This window comes from Gracilinanus agilis, chromosome 1 (genome assembly GCF_016433145.1).
Source record: "Gracilinanus agilis isolate LMUSP501 chromosome 1, AgileGrace, whole genome shotgun sequence".
In the NCBI taxonomy this organism is placed as follows: domain Eukaryota; kingdom Metazoa; phylum Chordata; class Mammalia; order Didelphimorphia; family Didelphidae; genus Gracilinanus; species Gracilinanus agilis.
This window is the reverse complement of record NC_058130.1, coordinates 418,028,537-418,045,138: the sequence shown is the minus strand read 5'-3', so window position 1 is coordinate 418,045,138 and position 16,602 is coordinate 418,028,537.

The window sequence follows — 16,602 nt, the reverse complement described above, 5'->3', positions numbered from 1 at the left end:
GAGCTCAAGGGGGTAGAGGCTGCTCTGAGCGAACTGAAGAAGAACCTATGGATTTCCTCAACTGGAATTGAAGACTTGATACCCTGTTCTTAGCCAACGGACATATTCTCACGTGCAAGACTACATCATTCTGTCCTTTGGGGATTTCTGGACTCCAACTGGGAGCAGATTCCCAAAACCCCCCTCTTCCTGTTCTTGCCTTGCAGAGAGACCCTATTCAATTGAAGTTATAGCTTATAGATTATATATAGAAATAGAGGGAAGGGAAGGAGAAGCTTTGGGTTTGAGACTGAATTGACTCCCCAAAGTGTATTAAGGCAACCCAATTCCTCTGACCACCACCCTTATCAATCACCCTGATACTTTTAATAAATACTTTTGTCAGTCAGATAGCATTACAGGATTATTGAAATACAAGAGGGGAAGGAGGTACCACAGCTTTTCCTGGATGAATCCATCTTTGAGCCAGACCCCCCCTTTGGTGCCTATGACTGGTTGGGGAAGGCTTATGTGAACCCTGGTTCTGGCCAACATTGAACAGGGTCACTACATACCTCATCTTGCATAGAAGCCTTCCCTGTTAACCTGTGAGGGCCTGTATGCCTTCCCTGGTCACCCACCATCTGAGTGAAATCCCCTTCAAGTGTCCCCTAGTATTGGTGGCTCCATAAGAGTGAGAAGAGTTTCCACACTGACCATCTTTCTTCCTCACCTGTTCCCCTTCCTTCTGGGCCACAAATACACTTCCTTGTGTTGTCTTTTCCCCTTTAATGAGTATGAGATTGAATCTATATAAATTATGTAATTATGAAATAGGGGCAAGCACTCCTAGTAATTTTTTTTAATTTTAAACCCTTAACTTCTGTGTATTGATTTATAGGTGGAAGATTGGTAAGGGTAGGCAATGGAGGTCAAGTGACTTGCTCAGGGTCACACAGCTGGGAAGTGTCTGAGGCCGGATTTGAACCTAGGACCTCCTGTCTCTAGGCCTGGCTCTCAATCCACTGAGCTACCCAGCTTCCCCCTCCTAGTAATTTTTATACTGTCCTGGAAAGGTCACTATTGGAAGCAGGAAAATGTACAGTAATTATACCTTAATAAGGACCAAAGATAAGCATTAAAAAGTGGGGAGGGATACATGCAAATAGAGGATGGGGTGGTAAAGGAAGGCAGACAGAAAGGGGAATAGGATGAGGAGGGGGAAGAGGAAGAGAAGGGAAAGAGACAAAGAATATCACTCATGTAACCAAGGATTTGAATTGGAAGCACTGGGAAGTGGGGACACAATGGAGATGGAAGAGGGCTAAAGGATGGGGGGCAGGAGTTTAAAGTCTCATTTTCATTTTCATAGTGTTGTTGTTGTTTTGGAGGGGGAGGGAAGACCAATTTATGCCTTTGCCACTTTGAGATTCGTTCATCAATACATCCAAATAATATTTAAATTATCTGTTAAACTTCAAAGTAATCAGCACAAAGTTATTGTATACAGACATAATTATATAAAATTATATAATAATACAAATATTATTATTATATGAAACAATATTATATTTATATATATATATATATATTATATTGGTCTGTAGCCATGGTGTTCTGGATTTTATCTGGAATTTACATATTGTGGGACCAGAAGTTCCACAAGCAAAGCCTACATTGTTTCCTCTGATTCAATATATATTGCCAGGATGTGAACTTTTAGTTAACATGTGATTAAATGTATAAATTATACTTTTTTAATATTTGGAACAATATTTACCTGACTTCCAGTTCCTCTTTGCAGTCATATTTCCTGTAAAAACTATTTAATATACAGACTAGAAGGACAGAATGTTCACAGGGACTGGAACAAGATACAATTGTATCACAATCCATTCCATCTTTACTTATCTAACATATTCTTCTTTTTACATTCCTTTTTTCTAAACAAGTATAAACAAATATGGTGATAAAAAGTTTACTAAGTGAGCTTCTGAAATATTATCCCTCATTCATTCCTACTTTTACAAAAATTCCCTTGACATTCTAAATTTTTGTTTTTTCAAATTAATTGTTATTTTTTCTAGTTCCATAAAGGAAAATATTGTCAAATTTGACTGATTAAAGTTAAAATTGTTATTTTTATTATATTTGAAGGGGGAACTAAAATCAATAAATATACTTCCAATTTTTTTTTGCATTTTATCTAATTGAATAATTTACAACTGTATTTTATATGCCTTTAGTGTATTCTTATAAGTTATCTTTTGGATAAATAAATGCAACTTGTGGTTATTTTGAATGATATTTCTATTTCTGTCATTCTTTCTGGTTTTTATTATCATATACATGTTTTGATAATTTTGTGGATTATTTCTAATACATTACTTGACCTATTACTTTAATAAAGCTATTGATTCTTTGGAATTTTCCAAGTAAGCCACACTCTTGTCTGGAAAAAGACAGTTTGATTTCCTCTTCAGTGAGATAAATTTTATTTCATTTATTTTTGTCTTATTTTTCATACTAACATTCCTATATCAAAAAATTGTGATGTGAAGAGATATCCTTATTTTATCCCTGCATTTATTTAAGTCAATTCAATAAGGTTTTTTTTAAATGAAGCATGTAAACAATGTGTCAGGAATTGGGTAAAGCACTGGAGATAAAAAATAAACATAAAAATAGTTCTCGTACTTGATGAAATAACAATTGAATGGGAAAGAGGAGGCAACATATAACAACTATATACATTAAAGATATATACAGTATAAATTGGACATAATTTCTGAGAAAAAGGCACAGTATTTAGGAGTACTGGAGAAGGTTTCTTGAAGAAGGTAGGGTTGTTTATGAAATTTGGAAAAAGCCAGAAAATTTCAAAGGTAGAGGTGAAGAAAGAGAGAATTCCAGCTATGAAGAACAGCTAGGGAAAATGCCCAGTCAGGAAATAAAATGTTTTGTGCAAAATAGAACAAGGTGTGTACTGTAACTGGATTGTAAAATATGTAGAAGGAAATTTGCTTAAGAACATGAAAATAATAGAAAATGGATAAGAATTAAATAATTTAAATGAAGTATTTTATATTTTGTAATGATGGTAATCTTTGTAGTTTTAAGAAATAGGAATGTATCATATAGTTAGATCTAAGCTTTAGCTAGATCACTTTGATAGCTGAGTTGAGGATAAACTAGAGAAGGAAAGGACTAGAGGCAGAGACACAAAATAGATGACTATTATTTAGGTGTAGGATGAGGAGGACTTTCACTAGGGTGGTGGTAGTGTCAAAGTAGAGAAAGTCTTTACACAAGAGATATTGTGAAAGTAGAAGTGATAGATCTTGGGAAGATGTTGGAGAGAGATGTTAAGAGTGAAGGGTCCAGAATAACACCTAAATTGGTACTACCTTTCACAATAATGGGGACTCTTGGAGGATTAGATTTGGGAGGTGAGATGTAATACATTCAGTTTTGTTGAATTTAAGATGTCTATAAAGATACCGAGTTCAAGATAGTCAATATGCATTTGGAGATTTAAGATTTGAGGTCAGGAAAGAGTTTAAGGCTAGATAAATAGATCTAAGATTCATTTTTCATAGAGATGATAATTGAATTAATGGGTGCTGAAGCAATCATCCATCAAAATAGAATAGAAAGAGAAAAGCAAAGAATCCTCAGGACAAAGCCTTAGAAGACAACCATGGTTAGCAAATAATAGTAGCTTTTGTTTTTTTGTTTTTGTTTTTTTTTTTTTTAAACTCTTGTACTTCGGTGTATTGTCTTATAGATGGAAGATTGGTAAGGGTGGGCAATGGGGGTCAAGTGACTTGCCCAGGGTCACACAGATGGGAAGTGGCTGAGGCCGGGTTTGAACCTAGGACCTCCTGTCTCTAGGCCTGACTCTCACTCCACTGAGCTACCCAGCTGCCCCCAGCTTTTGTTTTTAAATGAAATCTTTTACTTAAAGAAACACTTCCATACTTTAAAAAAAAATCCTTCCATCATAGAATCAATACTGTGTATTGGTCCCAAGACAAAGGAGCAATAAAAGGTAGGCAATGGGAGTTAAGTGACTTGACCAGGATCACACAGCTAGGAAATATATGAGGTCATGTTTGAACCCAGTACCTTCCGCTACTAGGTCTGGCTCTCAATACACTGAGCTACCTAGTTACATTCCATGCACATACTTTAAAGTATTTAGTTTAATTATAAATTATGCTATATTTACCAAAACCTTTGCTGTATTTATTGCCATAATCATAAATATAACTTGCTAATTTCTTATATTGCACAGGCTTTTCTAGGATTTTTTTTTATTGATTAATAATATTAGGGTATAGTTCTCTTTGTCTGCTATAGCCTTCACTTGTTTAGGAATTAGGGTGATGTTTGTGAGAAGTAATATTCATAGTAGATAAAACACTGGCTTCAAAGTCAAGAATAGAGGTATAAACCACTTCAGAAACATATTGTTTCCTTACCTATGGGTTTCCTAGACCAGTGGAATTATAGGTCTAGTCCCTATTCCTTCTCCCTTGAATGGAAATTGCTCATGTATTTTTCTTCCTTAATTTTTGAGAAGATTATGTAGAGGCTAATTACTCTTTAAACATTTTGAAAACTTCTGTTGTGAATCTATTAAATTCATTTTTTGTGTTTGTTTTTGTCCTGTTTTTTGGCAGTACATTTTTATCTAGCTTATTAATTTTTTTTCTGGGAATGGCTTAAAAAGTGATATTTTATATCTTTTTTTTTAATTTGGGTTTTTTTTAAGGTAATGATCCACTTCTTTAAAATCTAGATTTGCAGTGCACATAATTGTACACTGCAGATTTTATTTTTAATTTTTACTGTTTATCATGAATTTACTTCATACCATCTTGATTTTGACACTTTAATTGCTTCTTCTTTTTCTCTCTATCCCATCTTGGACTCATTAGATAAATTTAGGATAAAGAGTTAAAGAAGTATCAATTTTACTGGTCCTTTCAAAGAACTTCTTTTGGTTTAGTTTGCTATATATTCTTATTATATTCAATCTTTTTCTACAATTTTTGAAACACTTTTTATTATGTTCTTATTTTGGATCTGTTGTTATATTGATTTTCTCTGGGTATTTTATGTATGTATTCAGGAAAGTATTTCTTTTTTGTGTATTTTGTTTTTGTATATTTTCATATATATGTTTTCATTTGGAACTGCTTTAGCTTTATTTCAAAATTTTTTGTATTTTACAGTTGGTAGGCAGGCCTGGAGCAGTTAAAAATCTACAGCAATAAAAGGAGTCATTTGAATTTTTAATACCTTTTGGGAGGGACATCAGACACAACTGAAACAACAGAAGACCAATAAGAAAAGGCATATGCTATATGTCAGTGGCAACACTTAAATCCAAAATTTCCAGACTCAAAAGCCAGTTATTGATCCATTGTGAAATCCTGACTCTTGATTACCATGGATGCTGAGAAATGGGTATATTCTTTGTTTCTTTTTATACTTCTTTTAGCTCTTCAGTCACTCAACGAATGTTTATTAATTACCAACTATGTGTGAGGTACTGTACAAAGTGTTGGGCATATAAAAAGAGTCAGAAGATCTCTGCCCTCAGTGAACTTACAATTAAATGGAGAAACAAACATGTACAAACACACTATGTACAAGATATATAGGAAGCAAATAAATGAGAAAAAAAGCACTAGAGTTTAGCAAGATTGGAAAAGACTTTATGTAGAAAAGGGAATTTTAGATGAGATAAAGGAAACAATGAAGTCCAGTAGGCACAGATGAGCAGGGCTCACATTCCAGATGGATAATATATCTAGAGAAAATTCTGGGAACTGAGATAGGAAGTGTCTTATTCAAGAAATAGCAGAGAGGCACCTGTCACTGGATCAAAGAATACATGATGAGGAGGAAGGAGGAAAAATATTGGAAAAGTAGGAGGGAGCTAGATTTTGAAAGGTTTTTAATGCCAAACAGAGAATTTTATGTTGGATCTTAGAAGCAAGGGAGTTCCTGAAGTTTATTTAGAAAGGGGGTAACATGGTTGGACCTGTGCTTAAAGGAAATGACTTAGAATTGATAACTGAATGGAGGAAACATTAGAGTGGGAAGCAACTTGAGGAGGCAGACAGATGTTACAGCAGGTTATTGTAATAGTCTAGGCATGAAATGATGAATACCTACACTGGGATCAATGGGGTCAGTGTCAGAGGAGATAAGGAGCCATATTGGAGACATATTACAAAGATGGAAATCAACATATGTTGGCAACAAATTGGATATGAGTTGGGGTGAGAGGCATTGAGGATAACATCTAGACTGTGAACCAGACAGACTGGGGTGTTTGTGTTCCCCTTTATAGTTGCTATGTGTTGCTCTATAAAGTAATAGGGAAGGTACAAAACTTGGAGAATTTAGGTGAAAATATAATTATTTCAGTTTTGAACGTGTTGAGTTCAAGATGTCTACTAGACAATGCAGGTCAGTGTGTCTGAAAGGCAGTTAGAGGTATGAGAATAGAAGTCAGCAGAGAGATTAGTGAAGAATAGGTACTTTAACACCCATTAGCATAGAGATGGTAATTAAATCCATGAAAGCTGGTAAGATCATTAAGTGGAAGTATAGAAAGAAGGAGAAGAGAAATGGAACCAGAAAAGAACCTTGTGAAAAACCCATGATTAGAGGGCATGATAAAGAAGAACAAAGGAGACTGAAAAGTAGTAGTTAGGTACAGGGAGAATCAGGAGAGAGGGTTGTCCTGAAAAACTAGACAGAGGAGAGTATCAAGGAGGATGGGATGATCAACAAGATTCAAAGACTGTGGAGAAGTTGAGTATAAGGATTATTGAATTTGGCAATTAAATCTTTATTAACATTAGAGAAAGTGGTTATAGCGAAGATATTTTCCTTGATGAATTTGCAGAATTACATAATCTTTTTTTTAAAAAAAAAACCTTACTTTTCATCTTAGAATAAATCTTAAATATCGTTTCCAAGTCATAAGAGCAATAAGAGTTAGGCAACTGGGGTTAAGTGACTTGTCTGGGGGTCACACAGCTGGGAAGTATCTGAGACCAGATCGAACTCAGGACCTCATACTTCTAGGCCTGGCTCTCTATATATTGATGCATCTGCCTCCCTCCCTCATTATTTTAGTATCACATCATCTTTCAGAAAAATGAGATTATTTAATCTGAACAATAGCTTAAAAAATGTCAACAATCAGCAAGTGGTCAACTAAACTGTTTAAAAGTCTCTATTGAAAGAGGACCTACAGTTATCAAAAGCATCCCTTACATTTAAGTCTTTCTATTTGTTTTATATCCACTGAATAATAATATTGTTTCATTGACTATATGATGTTTAAAAATAATATAGTTTTGGGGGCAGCTGGGTAGCTCAGTGGATTGAGAGCCAGGCCTAGAGACAAGAGGTCCTAGGTTCAAATTTGGCCTCAGACACTTCCCAGCTGTGTGACCCTGGGCAAGTCACTTAACTCTCATTGCCTATAACTTACCACTCTTCTGCCTTGGAGTCAATACATAGAAGGTAAAGGTTTTAAAATAATAATAATAATGTAGTTTCATGCCTAAAGGGCTTTAAAAGACTTCCTGCCCTTTGATCCGGTCATACCACTGCTGGGTTTATACACCAAAGAGATAATAAGGAAAAAGACTTGTACAAAAATATTCAGAGCTGCGCCCTTTGTGGTAGAAAAAAATTGGAAAATTAGGGGGTATCCATCAATTGGAGAATGGCTGAACAAATGGTGGTATATGCTGGTGATGGAATACTATTGTGCTCAAAGGAATAATGAACTGGAGGAATTCCATGTGAACTGGAAAGACCTCCAGGAACTGATGCAGAATGAAAGGAGCAGATCCAGGAGAACATTATATGCAAAGATGGATACACTGGCACAATCGAACGTAATGGACTTCTGTATTAGCAGAAATGCATTAATCCAAAACATTTCTGAGGAACTTATGAGAAAGAATGCTGTCCACATCCAGAGAAAGAACTGTGGGAGCAGAAACACAGAAGAAAAACAACTGCTTGAACACATGGTTCAATGGGGATATGATTGGGGATGTAGACTCTAAATCAGTGATGGGCAAACTACAGCCCTTGGCCAAATGCAGCCACCTGAAATGTTCTATCCAGCTGCATGACATTATTCCTAATTTGATGAATACAATGAGTAGGATAGAATACAATGAAACTTGGAAAGAGTTGCCTTAGAAACAGACTGACAGATGAGCATTTCCTTTCCTTTGGCCCCCTCTTTAAAAGTTTGCCCATCACTGCTCTAAATGATCACCTTAGTGCAAATATCAATAATATGGAAATAGGTCTTGATCGATGACACATTTAAAACCTAATGGAATTGCTCATTGACTATGGGAGGGGAGTTTGGAGGGGGAGAGAAAGAACATGAATCATGTAACCATGGGAAAATATTCTTAATTAATCAATTAAATAAAATTTAAAAACTAATATACTTTTTCCATTTATATTTCTTGACACTTAATTTTTATTCGTCCTTTTCTGATAGTATACTTGCAACCTCTTTTATTTGAAATTGTCTGATGCATAATACATTTTTTTCCAGATTTGATTTTTCATTTTGTTTTTGTCTTTCTCTTTGATGTGTTTCTACTATTTCTTCCAAAATATACTTGACAATCAATATATGTTTTTCTTTCTTCATCCATCATGAAATACTCTTTTTTAGTAGGCTTTGTATTTAATTAAATATTTGAATTTTTCTGTCATTTATTTATTTTGTATTGATCTTTATACCATCTTTCCTTATTTTGTACCTCCATAATCACTTTTGCTTAGAGTTTTTTGCTAATTTGCTAATTTGACTTTGTTCTCTGCCCACAATCTCTCCAATACCACTCTTGTTTATCTTCTCTATTCCCAAATTACTTCATTATTATACAGTTAATTTTTCTTTTTTACTTTCTTTCTCCTTTAATACTACCCTTTTTTGATCCAAATAAAATACTAACTAATGCCTTCTTCAAATTTTACTCATCTTCCTTTTTTAGTTTCTTAAATAGCATTGCTTTGTAGTGTCCTTTTTCCTTTACTTGGTGCTGCTATTTATTTCTATTTCCATTTAGATACACTGAATTCTATTTCCCACTTCATCAACTATCCACTTCTTTATTCCTTCTTTATTTCCTTTTTGTCCCAATGAAAAGGCAGGACTTTTGTGAAACAAAAAAATATATTCCTTACTCTGTCATGCCTTTTAATGTATTTATAGATATCCTTCTTCCCTCTTTCAAACCTTTTATTGTTATTGGTATTGGGCCTCCTTCTGCCATTCCTCACTACAGAAATAAAAATTTATGAATGATTCAGGGTGACATGGTGTGAATCACTCTGTAAACTGAGTCATATAGCATGGGCCTGCCATCATCTTGACCCTTTCTAATACTGTATTATCCTAACTTTGAAATAATTCCTTCCTAGATCATGATTATCCTTATTTAACCTTTAGGAAGGTATAGATCCATAGGGACTGCAGCAAATGGGTTCTAATTCTAACTCTTGAGGCAGTCCATCATATAATGATATATAATCAACTTTCTAGTTATTTTGACCTTTCCTACATAAAAGACTAAGATGGAGTTTATATAGAGATTTAGTTGGTCTGCAGAGTGTGTGAATGTGGGAAGCCGTTCGATGTATTAAAACCATTGGAAAAATAGGATCAAATTTAGGGCCTGTTATCTGGATTCCCTACATGACCAATCCAGACTGAGGCAGTCTTTGTGTTTGGTCCTGGTCACCTGAGCCCCAAAAAGCTCTGGTACCAGCAGGTAGGTTAATCCAAAATCAACTTGATCCCTCCAAGAGGCTATTAGGAGTCATTTAGAGAAACAGAGTCTGTAACAGATAGTTTATCTGGATCCCATTACAAAATCATCAGCAAGTAAAACTGTGTGTATGATTTTTCTGCACTGCATGTCAGGATGCAGACAGAATGGGCCATCTAAGATAAAAATCTGAGGCTCCTCTTTTGACTCAGTCTTTGATCCCCACCTTTCTTAGAATTTCTTATTGGAGAGCTTTGAAGTGGCAGACCAGCATCTACTGAGTTAATGATTCCTTTCCTTGATAATTGAGAAGCCTGAATCCTAACAAATGTTACTTAGATAAGAGTGCATATTCAGATTAGAACTGGCTCCTTTAGGATTTGACTGGTGAGCATCTGCATGGGGTATTTCCTCTCCCAGAATTATCCCCTACTAAGTTGGTGGTTGGAATTTGACCATTTGTCTTTGCACCTTTATTCTTTAGACTTCAATGGGTTATGTGTGATTTATTACCCCTTCACAACTGTGATTCCTTTGTGTTCTTTGCTTGAAATCAGTATATAATAAACTCCCAAGCCCGCAGAATCCGGAACAGCATGGGCTAACCACTAGTCTAGTTGTTCTCATTTTCTTTCTCCTGCTTTAACCATCCTATGCCACCACGCCACTCAGGACCCCAAAAAATCATATAGAGGTATGGCTCCCTATATGTGAATTTTTTTCATTCTATCAGATAATAAATATTTTACTATTTAATACCTTGTGAATTATCCTAGTAGTATTGTATTCTCTTAATTGATGTGTAAAATTTTGCCTAAAGCAGTTGAAAACATATAGGATTTGTAGTCAAAATATTTGGGTGTGAAATCTAGATCTATTATCTACTACTATGGGGTGTTAGCCATGCCAGTGCAGCTCTATGGGTCTTACTTTCCTCTTCATTAAAATAAGGAAATTGGACTAGATTGTCTCAAATGCCACTTCTAGCACTTAATCTGGTGATCTATCCATTTATCTAGCTTAGCATTTCACAGAACTTACCATAAACCAATGTCATTGAAATGCATAATCATTAATACCTGACAACCCTAAAAGTGTTTCATAAATATCATTATGAGAGCAGTTATGTGTAATATTAGAATTTTGATAATAATAACTGTGACAACAATAATGTTACCTTGAAATGAACTGGAGGCTAACTCTAGCTTTCCTTGACAATGATATTTTTAGGCTCAGAGACACAAAATAATCTGATGATGGGGCTGAACAACAATTTCATTGCTCTATGGCTCCATGGGGCAAATCAGACTGTTTCAGGTCAGCCATGACCTCCTACTTAGAGCCATTCTGTTCCCTTATAGGAACATGGAGCTGGCAACAAAGGAATTTATGTTATGTAAGTCACTAAAGCAAATCCTGTAGGAACTGTGAAGACTGTCCCAGTAAGCTCATGTGTGAAGGACAATGTATCTGCCATAAAATAATAATAATAATAATAATAATAATATTAATAATATTAATAATAATAATAATAAACTAGACAGATTTTAATTGTCACTGATTTCTTTGTGAACCAGTAGTTAACTTCATCCTTAACTATACAATGGGGTATATGGAATTTGGAGGCTCTAGGAAATTGGACTGATGTATTTTATGTAGAAATTTGGAGGGGATGATGTCTGGGGTCCTAAGATGACCCATACTTGAAATTACAGGGGGGACAGAGATATGATGGTAGAGAAACTACACCTGATCAAATTGTCCTCCAAAAAACCATAACACCTCAAAATGAATAGATAGCGTGAAATAATTTTTCAGCCATAAAAATTTAGAAGACCGTCACAGATGATCTAATATACTGGAAGTGGAGTACAAACCAGCATGTCAAGGCAGGTACCACTAAAGCAGCAGGCCTGAAGGATGGCTGAATCAGCATCAAAGGTATCTGGAGCTCTCAGCCACAGAGAGTAAAGGGGAATTGGACAGAAGGATATTACAAAGGTTCGTTCACTGTCTCCAGGAATAAGCCTCTTATTGTAATATTGTTTTGTATTGTATGCAGATCCAAATTTCAATCTCTGGTGGGGGTCTCAGAGTGAGGAGAAGCACTAGCAGAACTACCAATTGGGGCAACCTCAGAGCAGCAAATCTTGGTCACTATTCTAAGGGAGAAAAGAGTGCTTGTGGTTACTTACAGAGAAGATCAAAGTCCAGAAGACTATTAAACACATCTCACTTTATATCATATCAGCTGGAAAGAACTGAAAGCAAATTTTAACCCCAGAGCTGCCTCTGGAGGCAGATGCAGAAAAAAAAACCTGAAACTTAAAATAGTGTTCTTTTCGTCACAGTTATAGAGACAAACTGTAAAAGTTTTTTTAAGATAAAAGAAAATTAAAAAGCTGGAAAAATGAACAAACAACAACAAAAGAAACTCAATATAGATAGTTATTTTGGTGACATGAAAGGCCAAAACATAAACTCATTAGAAGATAACAAAAGCCACATCCAAAGCCTCCAAGAAAAATAGAAATTGGTCTCAAGCCCAAAAAGAATTAATGGAGGAGATTAAAAAGGATTTTAAAAATCAAATAAGAGAGATAGAAGGAAATTTGGGAAAATAAATGGGAGTGATAGAAGAAAATCACAAAAAAAAGTGAACAGCTTCGTAAAAAAGGCACAAAATATAGTAGAGAAATTAATATTTTAAAAAACAAAATACGGCAATTAGGAAAAGAGGCACAAAAACCAACCAAAAAGAATAATATTCTAAAAAGGCAGAATTGGCCATTTGGAAAAATAGGTACAAAAATTCACAGAGTAAAAGAACTAAGAATTTCATTGAGGAAAAGAACTCTTTAAAAAGAATTGAGTAATTAAAAAAAAAGTTACAGTTTAGGCCTTATTTCTCAAATACTCAGAGAAATTATTTGAATGTATAAGAATACAAGCCATTCTCCAACTGAAAAATGGTCAAAGAATGTGAACAGACAGTTATCAGACAAAGAAATTAAAATTCTCTATAGTCATGCAAAATTGATCTAAATCACTAATTAAAGAAATGCCAAATAAAACAACTCTAAAGTATTACCTAATGCCTATCAGACTTGCTATTATGAATGAAAAAGAAAATGACAAAATTTGAAGGGGACGTGTAAAAATTGAGACACTAATGTACAATAGGAGGAATTGTAAACTGATTTAACCATTCTGGAAAGCAATGGGCCTGCACTCAAAAGGCTAGAAAATAATACATAACCTTTGACTAAGTGATATCATTACTAGCTTTGTATTCCAAATAGATTTTTTTTAAAGTGGGGAGATGGAAAGGCCTACATGTATAAAAATATTTAAAGCAGTTCTTTTCTGTGGAGACAAAGATTTGGGGAGACACCAATCTATGGAATATAGCTATGTACGTTATAGCATATGATTGTGATACTATACTATTATGCTGTAAAAAAGGACAGCTCAGAAAAACCTGTAAAAACTTGCACAAAATGAAACCAAATTAAATGAGCAGAACCAGAAAAACAAACAACTATGAATAACTTAGCTATTCATACCAATGCAGTGATCCAAACCAACCTCAAAGGATTCATGATAAAAAAAAACTGTCATCCACTTGCAGAGAAAGAACCTAGGAAGTTCTCATCTAGACCAAAGCAAATTTTTTTTAAATCTTAATATTTTTCAGTCAAGTTTCCTTCCACAAAAAATATTAATATGATAAAATGTTTTACCTGATTGCACATGTAAATCTATTTGAGAATGCTTACCACTTTTGTGTGGGGCATGAGGAGAGAGGTGGTGGAGGGAGAGAGAGAGAGAGTGAATTAGAGACTCAAAATTATTTTTTAAATGTTATAAACTTTTAAAATGTAATTGGAGAGAACAAAAATAAAAAAGAAATTATATACACATATATATTTCTGTGTATATGTTGCATACACACATACACATATATATCTATCAGCTTTAAATACCCTAGAGATGGTAGTATTTCAAAGAAAAACAGAATCACAGGATCTCAAAGTTGGAAGGACTTTCATAAGTCATCTAGGACAACCTGCACCATGATTGAAATTATTTCTATTACATTTCTAATAAATATAATCCAACAAGCTATTTCACTATTGGACAGATCCACTTTGTTTTTTCCTAAATCTAGTCTTAATCTGCTGCTACAAATTCTATCATGTGTTATGTTATATTTTTTGTAGGGAATCAGAATAAAATAAACCCACTTTCTATATGATGGCCCTTTTCTATATGATGGCCCTTAAAGTATTTGTTTCTTAACTGTATATATAGACAGGGAAAGCCACTGAGTCACTACATCATACCAGAGCTTCATCTGGGTCCATGTTCTGACCAGTGACTGTCATGGAAACATGACCAAGACATTTGAGCTCTCCATTTGCTTTCTGGTACACAGACAAATACAAAACAGACTAGTGAGGCACTAAAAGGTTGTCACTCTTCTGATTTCCCAAAGACATTCCATATCTCCATTACTTCAATCCACAGAGAATCATCCAGAGGGAAACAAGTTCACACAATGGATTAAATGAGGGAGGTTTTCTAAAAAATGTGTATGACCCAATTTTGGCCATCACCATTGGAAAATCAATCACAAAGTATTCCTTCTGTAATCTCCTCTGTCAACAAGATAGAAAAGAAAGCTAGAGAATATTCTCAGATCATCAGGTTTAGAGGAGTCCTTAATTCTGCTACTTATGGTACCAGAGTAACTGCATCCAGTAGGAGCCATTAAAACTTGGAATTCACTGTCATTTTCAAGAGAGTTTATCTCCTTATATTGTGCACCAATCACTTGAATTCTCTTCATTGTAGTTCTAAAGAACATGGAAAATAATAGTGCAGATAATTGAAATCATAATTTTAACCCTGAAATTATGTAGAAAGTTTCCATTGTTTTTCTATTTTAAAAATACTAGCTCTTTGAGGTAGATTTTCAAAATCATGTGAAGGTGATGTCTTTTATACCTAAACTTTTCAAACATCTTAATATAAATCAATGTTATCTTTCATCAAGGAAATACATGCTATTAATAACAAAATGCATGGCAATAACAATATGATCATATAATTATTTTGACAATAACATCAATTTATTTTCAACTCCTTTGCATTACTTATATAAGTCAAATTCTATATTGAAAAATATTTTAATGTAATGCTCTGTATTCTGTGCTAATATTTTTTTGAATTTTTTGCTTCAGTATTTATAATGATAATAATCTAATATCTCCTTTATTTTGTTTACTTTTGGTGTTTAATAATTTTTGAAATATTTACTCATTTATTTCTTTAATTTTATTTTTTTGTCATATCATTGAATATGACTTTTCCTCTAAAGCTTTCCTCTCTATCATTCGTATTTTTATTGTTGATCTTGGTAAATTGATTTCCTATCTAATTTTCTTCTTTTCTCTCCACTTCTTTTCTCTCTTCTCTCTTCTCTTTTTTATTATGCCAGCAAATTTCTCTTAAAAAATCAATTTCATTCAAAAATGTTTTTAATTGCTTATTTCAATACTAATTTTTTCTTAGCCCTTTAATATTAAAAGTTTTAGTCTTGGCATTGTTTTGTAATTATTATTTTTATTGATTTTAAATATTTCTGGATATTTTACAGTTATGTCAGCTCTATGCTGAATCCACCTCTAACAACTCCAAAGACAGGAAGTAGACTAGAGGAAAGAACAGAAAGCTAAAGAAGAAATAATCTGAAATAGAGTTAGCAGTTCTGTGGGAAAGGAAGGAATTTAAGACCAAGCAAGAGATAGAGAACATTGGAAGATGTAAAATGAATGACTTTAATTATGTCAAATTAAAAATGGTCTGTACAAACAAAACCAAATGCAACCAAAATTAGAAGGAAAGCAACAAACTAGGAGAACATTTTTATAACCAAACTTGTTGAGAAAGGTTTAATTGCCCAAATATATGAGCAACTAAGTCAAATTTACAAAAATCAAGGCATTTCCCGTTTGACAAATGGTTAAGGGACACGAATAGGTAGTTTTCACATGATATAATCAAAATTATCAATAAGCACATGAAAAAGTGTTCTAAATCCTTCCTAATAAGAGAAATGTGAATTAAAACAACTTTAAGATACCATCTTACACATTACAGACTTGCCAATTTGGCAGCAAAAGAAAGTGATAAATGTTAGAGAGAATGTGGCAAAATTGGGGCACTTATACACTGCTGGTGGAGTTGTGAATTGGTCCAACCATTCTGGAGGGCAATTTGGAACTGTGGGCAAAATGTTTTAAAAGAATGCCTATCCTTTGACCTGGTCATAACACTGCTGGGTTTGTACACCAAAGAGATAATAAGGAAAAAAAGACTTGTACAAAAATATTCACAGCCATGCTCTTTGTCACAGCAGAAAAATTGGAGGAAAAAAAAGCAAAAAAGCAGAATCCAGAAAATGAAATTATATCAAAATTATAGAATCACTTAAAAGCTACTTAAAGAAAAAAAAGAAAGAGTAAGGCAATGTAGCACAAAGAACCAAATTAATAGTTTTGTCAATCAAAAAATTTTTCTTTGGCAGGGAAGTCCAAAAATTCTTATACTGTCTCCTCAAGCATTCTCTTCTAGGTCAATTGTATTTTTTGAGATATTTTTTGTTCTTGCAATTTTGCTTAAAAAACTAGTCTAATGGTTCTATGATTTTTGTCATAGTACTGAAACAGTGGGATCTTTGGCTTTATATACATTTTAGCAAACTGTTTGACTATAAATA